The sequence below is a fragment of the Pipistrellus kuhlii genome, unplaced genomic scaffold (assembly GCF_014108245.1).
Source record: "Pipistrellus kuhlii isolate mPipKuh1 unplaced genomic scaffold, mPipKuh1.p scaffold_m20_p_9, whole genome shotgun sequence".
In the NCBI taxonomy this organism is placed as follows: domain Eukaryota; kingdom Metazoa; phylum Chordata; class Mammalia; order Chiroptera; family Vespertilionidae; genus Pipistrellus; species Pipistrellus kuhlii.
In genome coordinates, this window is record NW_023425595.1 from 2,672,212 (window position 1) to 2,684,759 (window position 12,548).

Below are 12,548 nucleotides of genomic sequence, written 5' to 3' on the forward strand. Positions count from 1 at the left end.
AATGAAGGATAAAAATCACATGATCACATCAACAAATGCAGGAAAAGCATTCAACAAAATTCAGAAACACCAATGAAAAAGAATATATGCATCCCTATGTTCATAGCAACATTATTTACAAAGCCAAGATCTGAAAAGAGCTCAAGTGCCCATCAGTAGACAGTGGATAAAAATCTATGGTACATTTACACAATGGAATACTACACAGCCATAAAAAGAAGGAACTATTATTACCTTTTGCTACAGCACTGATGGGCTTGGAGATTATTAAGCTAAGTGAAATAGCCAGTCAGGAAAAGACAAATACTGTATGATCTCAAGTATATAGGGAATCTAATGAACAAAATACAATAAAACTAGAGGCATGGATACATGGGGCAGATTGACAGTTTTCAGAGGGGCAAGGGAAAGGGGGACTGGATGAAAGAAGGTGAAGAGATTAACCAAAGAACATACATGCATAACCAATGGACACAGATAACAGTGTGGTTATGGCCAGAAGAAAGTGAGGGAGCTGGGTGGAAGTGGGCAAAGTGTGTGTGTGGTGGGGGTAATGGGGACATCTGTAATGGTGTCAACAATAAAATTAAAGTTATAAAATTTAAAAAAAAAACACACAAAAAAACAGGATTATCCAAACCTCATAAGATCGTTATGAGGATTAAGTTGATACTTGTAAAATGCTTGGAATTATGCCTGGCATGTAGTAAGTACTATGTAACTGTTCATTAAATAAATGTACTTGTTTGAATTGACTTCAGGCATAAATTTTCCATGAGACAGTTCTAAGATGTCAGGGTGTGCTCTCAACATGGGTGAGGTACGGATGTTTGCTTTTGGGGTTTAGTATTGGGGACCTAAACCCAGCCAGATAGCATCTCCCAATCTATGTTGTAAGGAAACCAGAGTTCTAGTGTGTGTATGCATGTGTGTGTGTGTGTGTGTGTGTGTGTGTGTGTGTGTGTTCAAATGGGAAGGACAGACAGTGAACAAGTAAGCGTGCAACAAAAAGATACTCCCAGATAGTGGTGTTAGAAAGTAAACAAAACAGAGTAATGTCATAACCAAAAGATTCTGGTGTTGTTGAATGGTTCCCTTTGTGGCCGCCTCTATCCCATCCCTCCCCAGTCCTACCCAATCCCAACCCACTACCCCTCCCGTTCCAAGATCGGACAGCCAAGGCCAAACAATGGCACATGTTGAGTCCACATTGCCACACTTGATTTGGTCCACTCCTAAGGGTCAAATTGGCCAATTTCCCATATCCTGTGCTTGTCTTTATTTAAAAGGCCCAAATGACTATTCCAGTGACAACCTTGTGAAAAATTTTCCATGAACTTGAGGATAAAAACCTTCCTCTATTTAATTTCATCTTAATTGCTTCAATTAGACTTCTTTCATGTTTGCTCAACAAACCCTTTTGTTTATTTCACTCAGCCCTGAGCAACAGCTGCCAAATGGAATCTTTGTTCCGAGGGCCTTTTCTAATGGTCTTCACACCAATCCTGTTTGTTCTCCTCAGTGGCAGCACCTGACAACCCCAAGAGGTGTGGCCATTAAGCCTCTGAGGGAAAGCTCAGTTGCCAGCTGCCATTTAACCCCCATTCAGTTCCAGGAATGGAAAACGATGCCTTTCTTCTCTCGTTTTGAAAGGGGCTATTTTTGCTGGTATAGGGAAAGATGTCAGAAGCCCTCTGATAATTTGAATTTTCCTCATATTCTCATTCCCTGACACTCCTGCCCATCATGAGGTTTTCACCCCCACCCCATAGCACTTTTGCTCTTTGAGGCTACAGGGATCTCACAGTTCTTCTTGCCTCCAGTCTTATCCCATTACATCTCATTCTCTGTAGCAGTCAGAGGTGAATAATTCTAAAACAAATCTGCTCACACCACTATCTTAACTGTGTCTCACTGCTCAAACCCTCCCTCAGCTTCTCATAGAATCCAGGGTAAATGGCTCACTCCTTATCTTGCTGCTCCATGTCCTTCAGGCTCTTTTCTCTAGTCCGAACTCCTTCTACCCCTGAAACACACTGAGGAAGCTTTTCTCCGAGATGACTGCTGTCAAATTTCTTCCTTCCTTTTAACGCAAGCCCTTCCCCCGGTAAGCAAGGGGGCGTTTCTCTCCTCCTCTTGGATCTCATCTGGCCATAGTGCCTTGCTCGATCATTAGAACACATAAAAAGTATGCTCTGCAACTTGCAAAGATGATAAGAAGCCTTAAAGCTTCCTTGTAAACCTCTTGGAAAATTCACTTTTGGAGAGACTTGCTCTGGAGGAAGCTCTGGCTGCCACGGAAGAAGCCCAACTCTCCTGAATCTGCCATGTCATGAGACACGCAGACCCCATGGAGCCAGTGATGCTGGATAATGGACACCATGTGGATCCCAAGACACCAGAGATGTCCATGAAGAAGCCATCTTGGAAGGGGACTATCAGTCCCTGGGGCCAAGTAAATTTGAGGTGAACCATCTAGCCAAGCCCTTCAACCTTCCTTACCCTCAGAATTATAATTATTATAATTATAATAGTTATAATTATAATAATTATAATTTATTTAGGCCACTACATTTTGGGGCAATTTTTTATATGGCAGTAAACAACCAGAAAATCACCTCTTCAGACAATTCATTCAAACCTTCTTAAAGTCCATCTAAGGCTCTGATGTTTGTCCTTGCTCCTGTTACCCTCCCCACACTCTCTGCAAGGCTCACTCTTGCTTTTTCCTTGAAAACCTAAGTAGCACTTTCTTTGGTTAGATCTTTTTTAATGTTCCCAGTTTGTGTAGAATGGCTGCCTTCTAAGATTCGCTCAACACATCTCTATTAAAACCCTACTATGTGTTAGTCACTAGGATTTAACAGTCAATCTAGCACAATGCTAGCATCTAGTAGGTGCTCAATAGGTCCAAACCAAGTGAGCAAATGAATTGGAACCTGTAGTTGATGTTCATTTGAACAACTGACTTTAGGTTTGGCTGAGTTAGTTCAAGCTGATTTTTTGTTAAATTCAGCTTTCTCTAGTGTCAAAACCCTGAAACGACAGTGATGGGAATAAAGCCTAATAGCAAGTTTCCTGGTCTGGGTACCCTTCAAATGCAAATCTCAAGTGCAACAACCCTAAGAGCCCAAGGATGGGAACTCTAGAATGAGCCTTTGGAAACACTTGCCCCAGAAATGCGCCATGAAATATTCTATTTTGAAAGTGAGAGAGATTTAGCAAATGTCCTATTCATGTCACCAGACAGTAGGTATACACCTTTGAACTCAGTCCCTCTTTCTCTTCTGCCCTCGAGATAGCAAACCCAAAGAGAATGAGAAAAACCCAAACTCTGGCTCTTTTGCTTTGTCTTGGGTATACCAAGCAAGCTGAGCAAGAGAACTAGCTCTTAAAGACAAAGTCATGTCCTCTAGCCTGTGGATGGATCAAAGGAAGATTTATCAAGATTGAAAAACAAGACCTTCTGTTAGGCAGGTCTGTCTTTTTGTGTTCATCATTATTGCATGCTAATAAGCCTCCCAGACAGTGGGAAAGTCATTTGTCACATGATACAGAGAATGAAAAGCCCAGAAAAAGGAGCAATTTGTTCATTATTTCAACCACAGATGACTTACCTCCTTCATCTCTGGACATTTGTCAAGGATTAGAAACATTTTTGGTTGTCATATTGGGAGGAGAGGTGGAAGGGGGGCTACTGGAATCTAGTGGGTCTCAGAGGCCAGGGATGTTGCTAAATAAATATCCTATAATATACTGGACAGCCCCCACTACAAAGAACAATCCAATCCAAATTGTTAGCAATGCTGAGCTTGAGGAACCCTAGCCTGAAGTACCATTTCAAACTTTAGTGTTCATCAGAATCACCCAGAAGGCTTGTAAAAATACAGGTTGCTGGTGTGGTAACTCTAGAGTAGGACCCAAGAATTTGCATTTCTAACAGATTCCCAGCAGGTAGTGATGGTGCTCTTGGGACCATACTTTGAGGACCAGTGATACAGAGCTTCCCTTCCCTATGAGGCAGGAGCTAAGAGGTGTGCCTCTCACTGAGGCACAAGGGAAAATCAAGGAGGGGATGCAGACCTTTATGGAGACCTCACTGACCTCCCAACTGGAATCTTCCCTTTGGGTCAGTGAATTTCATCCCAGTCCAGTCTACACAGCTGCTCTGAGTTGGAACTGAACAAAACAAAACAACAACAACATGCCCCAAAGCAAAAGAGCCACCTGAACAAGGAAGGGATGTCAGCCACAGTTTGGTCAAGTAGTTGGCACATTTCATGCAAGGTCTCACGGAGCAGATAACAATAGCTCCGGTTCTCTGGAGGGCCAGCCAGACCAACTGAAGTTCAATTAGTAAGTCTTGGCAAATAAAGACAACAAACAGTTTGGCAATAATAAATGGAGGCCAAGCTTGGCTGTCACCCAGGCTCAATACTGTGTCCCTGCCAGGCTTTGTGAAAGGGTGGCTTTGAAGGCTTCTGAAAAGGGTCCATTTCTCAAACAATTCTAGCTTTTGTTTGTGGCCACTCTGCTCTGCTTCTCACTTCTTTTTTCGCTTATCGTCAAGGGCATGTCCACAAGCATTAGACTTCTGCCCTCCCGAGAATTTGCCAGGTCACTTCCCTTCTTCCCAAGGTGGCACGAGGACTCCATTGCTTACTTCTGTTGTCACCCATGGAGGACACCCATGGGTGGGACCTAAGGGTTGGGAGACTCAGAGAAGTGAGTTTTCTAGTTTCAAAATTTCATTTCCGAGAAAACAAAGAACAAATGCTGTTCACATGTGGAGATACTGTTTGCATTTTTAACGTGTGTTTTTTAAAATATATTTTATTAATTTTTTACAGGGAGGAAGGGAGAGGGATAGAGCTAGAAACATCGATGAGAGAGAAACATCAGCCAGAGCCTCCTGCACATCCCCTACCAGGGATGTGCCCATATCCAAGGTACATGCCCCTGACCGAAATCGAACCTGGGATCTTTCAGTCCACAGGCCTAAGCTCTATCCACTGAGCCAAACCAGTTTCAGCTTAGCGTATTTTTAAGAACGAAGAAATAAAATCATTTGGTGAACTTGGTCAGCATCTTAACACCTTGCAGAATATAGTGTGGAGTCCCCATCCCTCAGGATTGTTTGTGTCCCCTGAGATGTTGCTAATGGCATTAGTGATGATAATGGCTTTACCTAATATTTACTGAAATTGTCATATGTGCTAGTCATAATTCTAAGTGTATACACCTATCATTTAATTTTTTGAAAAACCTTTGAGGTAGATATTTTATTATTTCCATTTTACAGATGAGCAAGTCAAAAAAAATTAAGTCACAGGGCTAGAAAGTGATTTCTGTCTCTGAAACAAGGATTGGGATTTTATTTCCTTTTTTGAGAAAATGCAGTCTGATTCTCACCAGTTTTTTTTTGTTTTTTTTTTTCTTCTATAACCTGTGGAGAGCCCTGTACCAACAGCGCACTCTCAAACAGCTAGCTCTGCTTCAGGCAAATATGTTGCTGGAGACCAATTCCTACCACCATTGGGTGTTGTCCTACTGGCATCGATGGTCTCGGGCAGTGGTCAGTAAACTCATTAGTCAATAGAGCAAAATATCAACAGTAGAACGATTGAAATTTCTTTTGAGAGCCAAATTTTTTAAACTTAAACTTCTTCTAATGCCACTTCTTTAAAATAGACTCACCCAGGCAGTGGTATTTTGTGGAAGAGCCACACTCCAGGGGCCAAAGAGCCACATGTGGCTCACAAGCCACCGTTTGCCGACCACAGGTCTGGGGAAAGGACAATGTTGGATTGTACTTGGGGAGCACTGAATGCACAGGGGAAAGAGAGTATGAATATGGAAGGGAAAACTGGCCTGCAAACCAAGGGGAAGCAACAGACCCAGTTCACTATTTTGTGAAATTCAATTCACTGGGTGATTTTAGGTTAGATTTTAGTGATCCTCAAGGTCAGTCCTCACCTTTCCTCCCCCCCCCCCCCTTGCATTCCAGTGTTCCAAAAAGGGTAATGAGGGCTCAGGTGATGAAACTACCTAAGGATGCACTGTGGATGGTAGAAATAAGACTAGAACTTGGGGCAACTGACTCTTAATTCCTGTTCTCTTTCCATTATTCCCCTATAATTGGCAGATCAATGACATGAGCCATGCGGAATTTGTGGACCAGGTGATTTGGAAAAATTCCCAGTGAATCTGAGCATCCAGAGAAAGCTCACCTGGTTTGATCTCCTACCTCCTACAAAGGCAGAGTGAAAGCAGCAGTGGCAGTATGTTCTTGGGTCTGTATTTAAAGGTATGAGTACCACACGATAAGCATTGACTACCCATTGGCATCCCAATGTGAGCCAGGCACTGCCATGGGTTACAAAACCCAGGAAGATGGTGGTCTCTAGGCTCAGTCCTACAAGAGTCGAAGATCAAAGAGACTACGTGATCGGCTCCCAGAGAGTATCAAGGGAAAAGCAGGAAATAAACTAGGAAAAGAACGTTGAGGTCAAATTGTCAGGGTTCTTGAATGCTAGGCCAGGCAGGCTTGACTTTACTCTGAAGGCAATGAAAGACCGTAAAAGCTTCCTAAGAAGATGTTTGTAATGGATAGAATTCTTTTTGCTTTTGTGGGGATGAGGGAGGGAATATGGCCTGGTGCTGATTTGAGGGCCGACACCAGGTGGTAGGCTGGGAGAATATGGCAGCCATCTAGACAAAAACTATTATGGTTACCCAGAAATTTTACACCCAGTATATATCAAATAGAAATTAAAATACAGATCCATAAAACACGGGACAAAAGTGTTCTTAGTCATTTTATTCATAACAGCACCAAATAGAAAAACCAAAATAAATGTCCATCAGTAAGAGAAAAAATAAACAAATTATGGTTTACTCATATAATGGAATAATACTCAGCAATATTTAAAAATTAACCACTAATGAATGAAACAACATGGAGGAATCTCACAGACATTATCCTGAGTGAAAAAGGTGGACACCATTGAGTGCAGGCTGCATGATTCCATTTATATAAACTTCCAAAACATCTAAACTAATCTAAAGACTTGCTGTTAAAATAATCAGAACATTGGTTGCTATGGGAGAGGAGAGAAATTGGGCGAGAACACAAAGAAGCTGGGAGATAAAAAGTATTCTAAATCATGATAGAAGCATGGGTTAAATAAAAGACTTCACTGGTCCAATTTGTACACGAAAACTTTGTGCTGTGTAAATATTGCCTTACTTACAAAATAACTGTAAAATAATAACAATTGAGCAAGGAATGGAGGATGACATTATATTGGAAATTGTCAAAGCTGAATGATAGGAATATGGAGATTCATTATACTATTCTGTTTATTTTGTATATTTTTGAGATCTTTCTGTAACAGTGTTAAAATAACTAACAGGCCTAGATCAGAGCATGTGAGCCTAGTGCAATACCCTATTGGATTGAAGTCACTTCTCTCAATGTGAGCCTAGTAAAATGTCCTAATAGATAGAAGTCACTGCTCCTGAGTGTGAGTCTAGTGTAATACACTGTTAGTTAGAAGTCATTTCTTCCCTCTGTGTTATCCTAGTACTATGCACCATAAAATTCAACCCTGGGCAAATGGTACCGCTGACTTGATTCTATAAGAATCCAATCTCAACATCAATTAGGCTCTTACATAATCTCTGATTTGTGATTAAACACGTCTTAAAAATACAATTAGTTATGGGCCATAGCTATAGAAGCCTTTGATTCATAATTGACTGATTGTTTCCAGAAAATTAACCAAGGGAACAATAATACCCAGTTGGCTCTATAAAACCATTGCAAACACACACCTTAATTCCTACAGCTGCTCAGGGTTGCAGGGTCTCCTTGCTTAGAGGGCCCCTAGCTTTTGCAACCAGTTGATAGAACCTTCTATTGAGAAAGAAAAGAATGTTTCCCATTTCTCTGCCTTGGGGCTTTTTGAGAAGAAAGCAAGCCAACCTAGAAGAATAAAGCAAAAGAAACCACCTGCTCACTCTGTATTAGCTTGTAGGACTTCAGGCAGATAATGCATATCTTGCATTAGGGTCAAAGCTGTGACCATCTAGGAGTTTATCTTATATCTTGTTTTCAAGGTCAAAACAATTTATAAACTTCATAACCTTCATAAAATTCTTACGTGGCACCAACTAAGAGATGGATAAAGCGGCCAACAGAAGGAGATTAGTTATCATCATTATTGCTGGTAAAGCCAGAGCCTCACTACGCTCACTGAATAACTGAAAGCTGATAAGAATGTGTCTTCTAGCAGATAGTTGGTCCCTCCCCAAAGAGAGGGTTGTGTGGCTCAATGAGCACAAACTCTGGGATCCAATCCTGCTTCAGTCACTTACCAGCTGTGTGATGTTGGGCAAGTTACCTAACACCATGAGTCCATATTTCCTTGCTTGTAAAAGGAGGATAATAACCTGCCTTGCAGGGTTATGATGACAATTAGAGATAAGGTGCATACTAGCTACATAATAGGCTTTCAATAATTGTACCTATTATTATCGCTGTGCTTCTCTCTCCTCATCTATAAAAGAAGGATCTTCATTGTATCTACCTTTGCCAAGCATGTGTAGCTGAATTCCTCTGGGTTAAATGCATGTCATGGTGTGATTCTACCATAATTGTCAAGTTGAGAGTTTCTTTGCAAAGTGAGTGCTTTCCTGCCCAAAGATATAGAAAGAAATAAGAGATGTAGTAAAGAAAAAAGGAAAAATAGATGTAGTATTTCTTAATGCCACCACAGTCACAATTCAAATTCAAAATAAATAAGCAAACAATTCATTCAGCTAACTAAATAAAAAAATAGCCATCAGTATTAATTGAACAACATGTATTGATTTACAAGAAATCAGGATGTGCTATATGCTAAAAACTGTGCTGAATGCTTTGTATATCTGTATATAGAAGAAGTACCATGGCCCTGATGAATGTTGTTGAATTAATTGTTTGAGTTCCAATTCTGGCTACTCTATTTACTAGCTGGATGACCTTGAGCAGGTATTTATCTCAACTGAACCTCAATCTGCAGTATGAATATAATAACTGGGTTGTTATAATGAACTAGAGGCCTGGTGCACAAAATTTGTGCATAGTGAGGGGGTCCTCTCATCCCAGCCTGCACCCTCTCCAATCTGGGACATCCCTCCTGCATATGGCTCCTAACTGCTGGCCTGCCTGCCTGCCTGATTGCCCCTAACCACCTCTACCTGCCAGCCTAATCACCCCCTAACTGCTCCTACAAGCCTGATCACCCTTAACTGCCCTCCCCTGCCAGCCTGATCGCCCCTAACTGCCTTTTCCTCGGCCCCTCCCACTATGGCTTTGTCCAGAAGGACGCCCAGAAGATGTCTGGTTTAATTAGCATATTACCCTTTTATTAGTATAGATTAGTAATAAATGCAAAGTCCTTTGAAAAATGTTTAGCCTATAGGAGGCACTATAATATTAGACTCTGCTATCATTAATTTATCTGTACCTTAAAATTATGAAGTTGGAATGATTCTTTTCACTATTTTACAGACAAGAGTATTAGGACAGAAAATTTAGATAATAATATTCTGTTAGTATTTACTACAAACCCAAGACATTCTTAGTGCTTTACATAAGATCCCTCATTTAATCCTTAATTCAGTAACCCCATGAGATATATTCATTGAAATTTTCAGATGAAGATATCAAGACTCAGAGAGACCACTGATGGAGGAGAAAATCCCATTTGAATCTCTAAATAAGGGGCCAGAACAGAGCTTATTTCATAAATAGCCCTTTTCTATTTTTCTCCATTCTGGGCCAGAAAAGATTATCTCTTTACATTTATTCTGTCCCCTTACCTCTATTGTCTTTTACCTGACTATTGTATGTGTATAGTGTGGTGAATGCAGAGATTTATTTTCATTCCTTCAACAGCTGTTTATTGAACTAGCTTCTGGAGACACTACAATTGAAGATCTGCTCGATGTCTACTCTTGCACTGGAACATTAGGGGACTGAGAGAGTCAGTTTTTCATATTGCACTTATCCACACACATCATCTCTTGAGCTGCCTGCTGAGAAAGGTTGCCCTAATAATCATAACTCAGCCAAGAAGTTGACTCCATGAGTTCTTCTAATGGTTAATTGATCCAACTGTTTCGACTAGCTTTCCATCCAAGAGAAGTTTCCTTCAAGATGAGACATCTCAACAAGGGAAAATATATGTATATATGTTTAAAATATATTTTATTGATTTCAGAGAGGAAAAGAGAAAGAGAAACATCAATGATGAGAGAGAATCATTGATTGGCTGCCTCCTGCATACCCCCTACTTGGATGGAGCCCACAACCCAGGCATGTGCCCTAACAGGAAATCAAACCATGACCTCCTGATTCATACCCTGTTTCCCCAAAAATAAGACAGTGTCTTATATTAATTTTTGCTCCCAAACATGCGCTAGATCTTATTTTCAGAGGATGTCTTATTTTTCCATGAAGAAGAATACGGTACATATTTATTGTTAAATGAAAATAAAGGAAATTTATTACCTGTATACGGTACGGTAGTACGGTAGTTGTCAACACAAACCAGACAAACTGTGAATCCTACAGTATCAAGAATTTACTCATTTATTCAATAACAATCATGTCATCATCTTCTGGAACATCATCATAACAATCCAATTCCTGAATTTCCTGGTGAATTTCTTGTGACTTCATTTCTTTCAGAATCAGTGGACCAAATCTCTCATGTTTAGCCTAGGGGGGCCTTATTTTCAGGGAATGCCTTATATTTCACTCAGAAGGAAACCTGTAAGTTGGTCTTATTTTCGGAGGATGTCTTATTTTCAGGGAAACACGGTAGATTGACAATCAACCGCTGAGCCAGTCTTGAAACATATTCATGAAAATTTAATGTCTATCAAGTGACTGTATCATGGTTTCCTTAATCACTTCTTCTACCTTGGGACATTTAGATTGTTTCAAACTTTTCATTTTTAAAATCAAGATGAGATAAATATCTTTGTACACAAGGTCTTTTCTGTGGTTAAGATTATTTCCCAGAAATACAGATACAAGGTCAAAGGTAAGAACATGTACTTGGCTTTGGATCCTATCACTCAGAGCTTTTCCAAACTGGCCCACTTTGTGTCAGTAGCCAGCAACCTCCTGAGTCAGCCCTAGATGTTCTGATCCAGTCAGTGCTGGATGGTTCCCAGAAAGCTTTATTTTTATCAACTCTCCTGGTGATTATGATGCTGGCCAATTTTGGGAGGTTTGCCCTATCCATGTGGTTTCCTTTCCTAAACAAACAAATATTCTAGGGTTTTATATGTATTAATTCTTAGCTACCACCTTGAGGAACAAATCCAAGATAGTATCTCCAATGACATAAAAGTGGTTGCAAACATTAATTTATTCAACAAATTCAATAAATATATATGGGTGCTGGACATACAATACTAAGTTCCTACTTCCCCATGGCTTTCATTAGAATATGATTTGGCAGGTCACATACAAGAAAAAAAAAGAAAAGAAAAAAAAAAAACAGGTAAAGAAGGTGATTTCAGCCCTAGCTGGTTTGGCTTAATGGATAAAACATTGGCCTACAGACTGGAATCCCAGGTTTGATTCTGGTCAAGGGCACATACAGTACCTGGGTTTCAGGCTCCATCCCCTGTAGAGAGTGTGCAGGAGGCAGCTGATCAATGATTCATTCTCATCATTGATGCTTCTATCTTTTCTCATTCCCTCCCTCTCTTAAATCAATAAAAATATATTTTTAAAAGGTGTTTTCAGAGAGTGATAGATGCTGTGAAAGTACCAAAATTAAATAATATGATAGATAGTGGTGTGGCATGGGAGGGGTTACTATACTAGTATACGCTATGTCAGAAGTGACACTGTGTGAAAAGAAGGATGTGTACATCTGCCAGAAAGTGTTCCAGGCTGAAGAAACTGCAAACTTGAAATGTTTGAGCAACAGAAGCAAAACACCAGCGTAGGTAGAATGTAGCTAGTGAAGGCAAGAGTGAAGAGAAAAGGAGAGGGGGCAAGGGTCAGATGACAAAGGTCTAGTAGGAGTAACTCTGGCTACATTCAGGACACAATTGGTGGATTTTAAGCAGGGGAACAACATGCTATGATACACACTTGGAAAAGATCACTGTGCTTCATGTGCGTAGAGGGGAATGGAGAGAAGCAGGTAGCAATTAAGAGACCACCGAGGAAGCACCTGAAATTCCAGGCAAGAGATGGTGGAAGTTGGGCCTAGAGTAATGGATAAGGGGTGCAGAGAAGTGAATAAACTCCAGCTGTGTTGGAGGCAGAGGGGCTGCAACACTCCATAGAAGAACTAGTATCTCATGTAGTTTTAGCCAAGAGCAGACATTAAAGGTAATGCCTGCAATGAATGAACTGAAGCAGAGGGTCTTCGATTCTAGTTCTAGCCCTCTAGTCTCCAAGCCGTGTGACCTTGAACAAGTCACTTTCTCATTCCTGGCCTTGCTTTCCAGAGTTGAAATCAACATAAAGATCA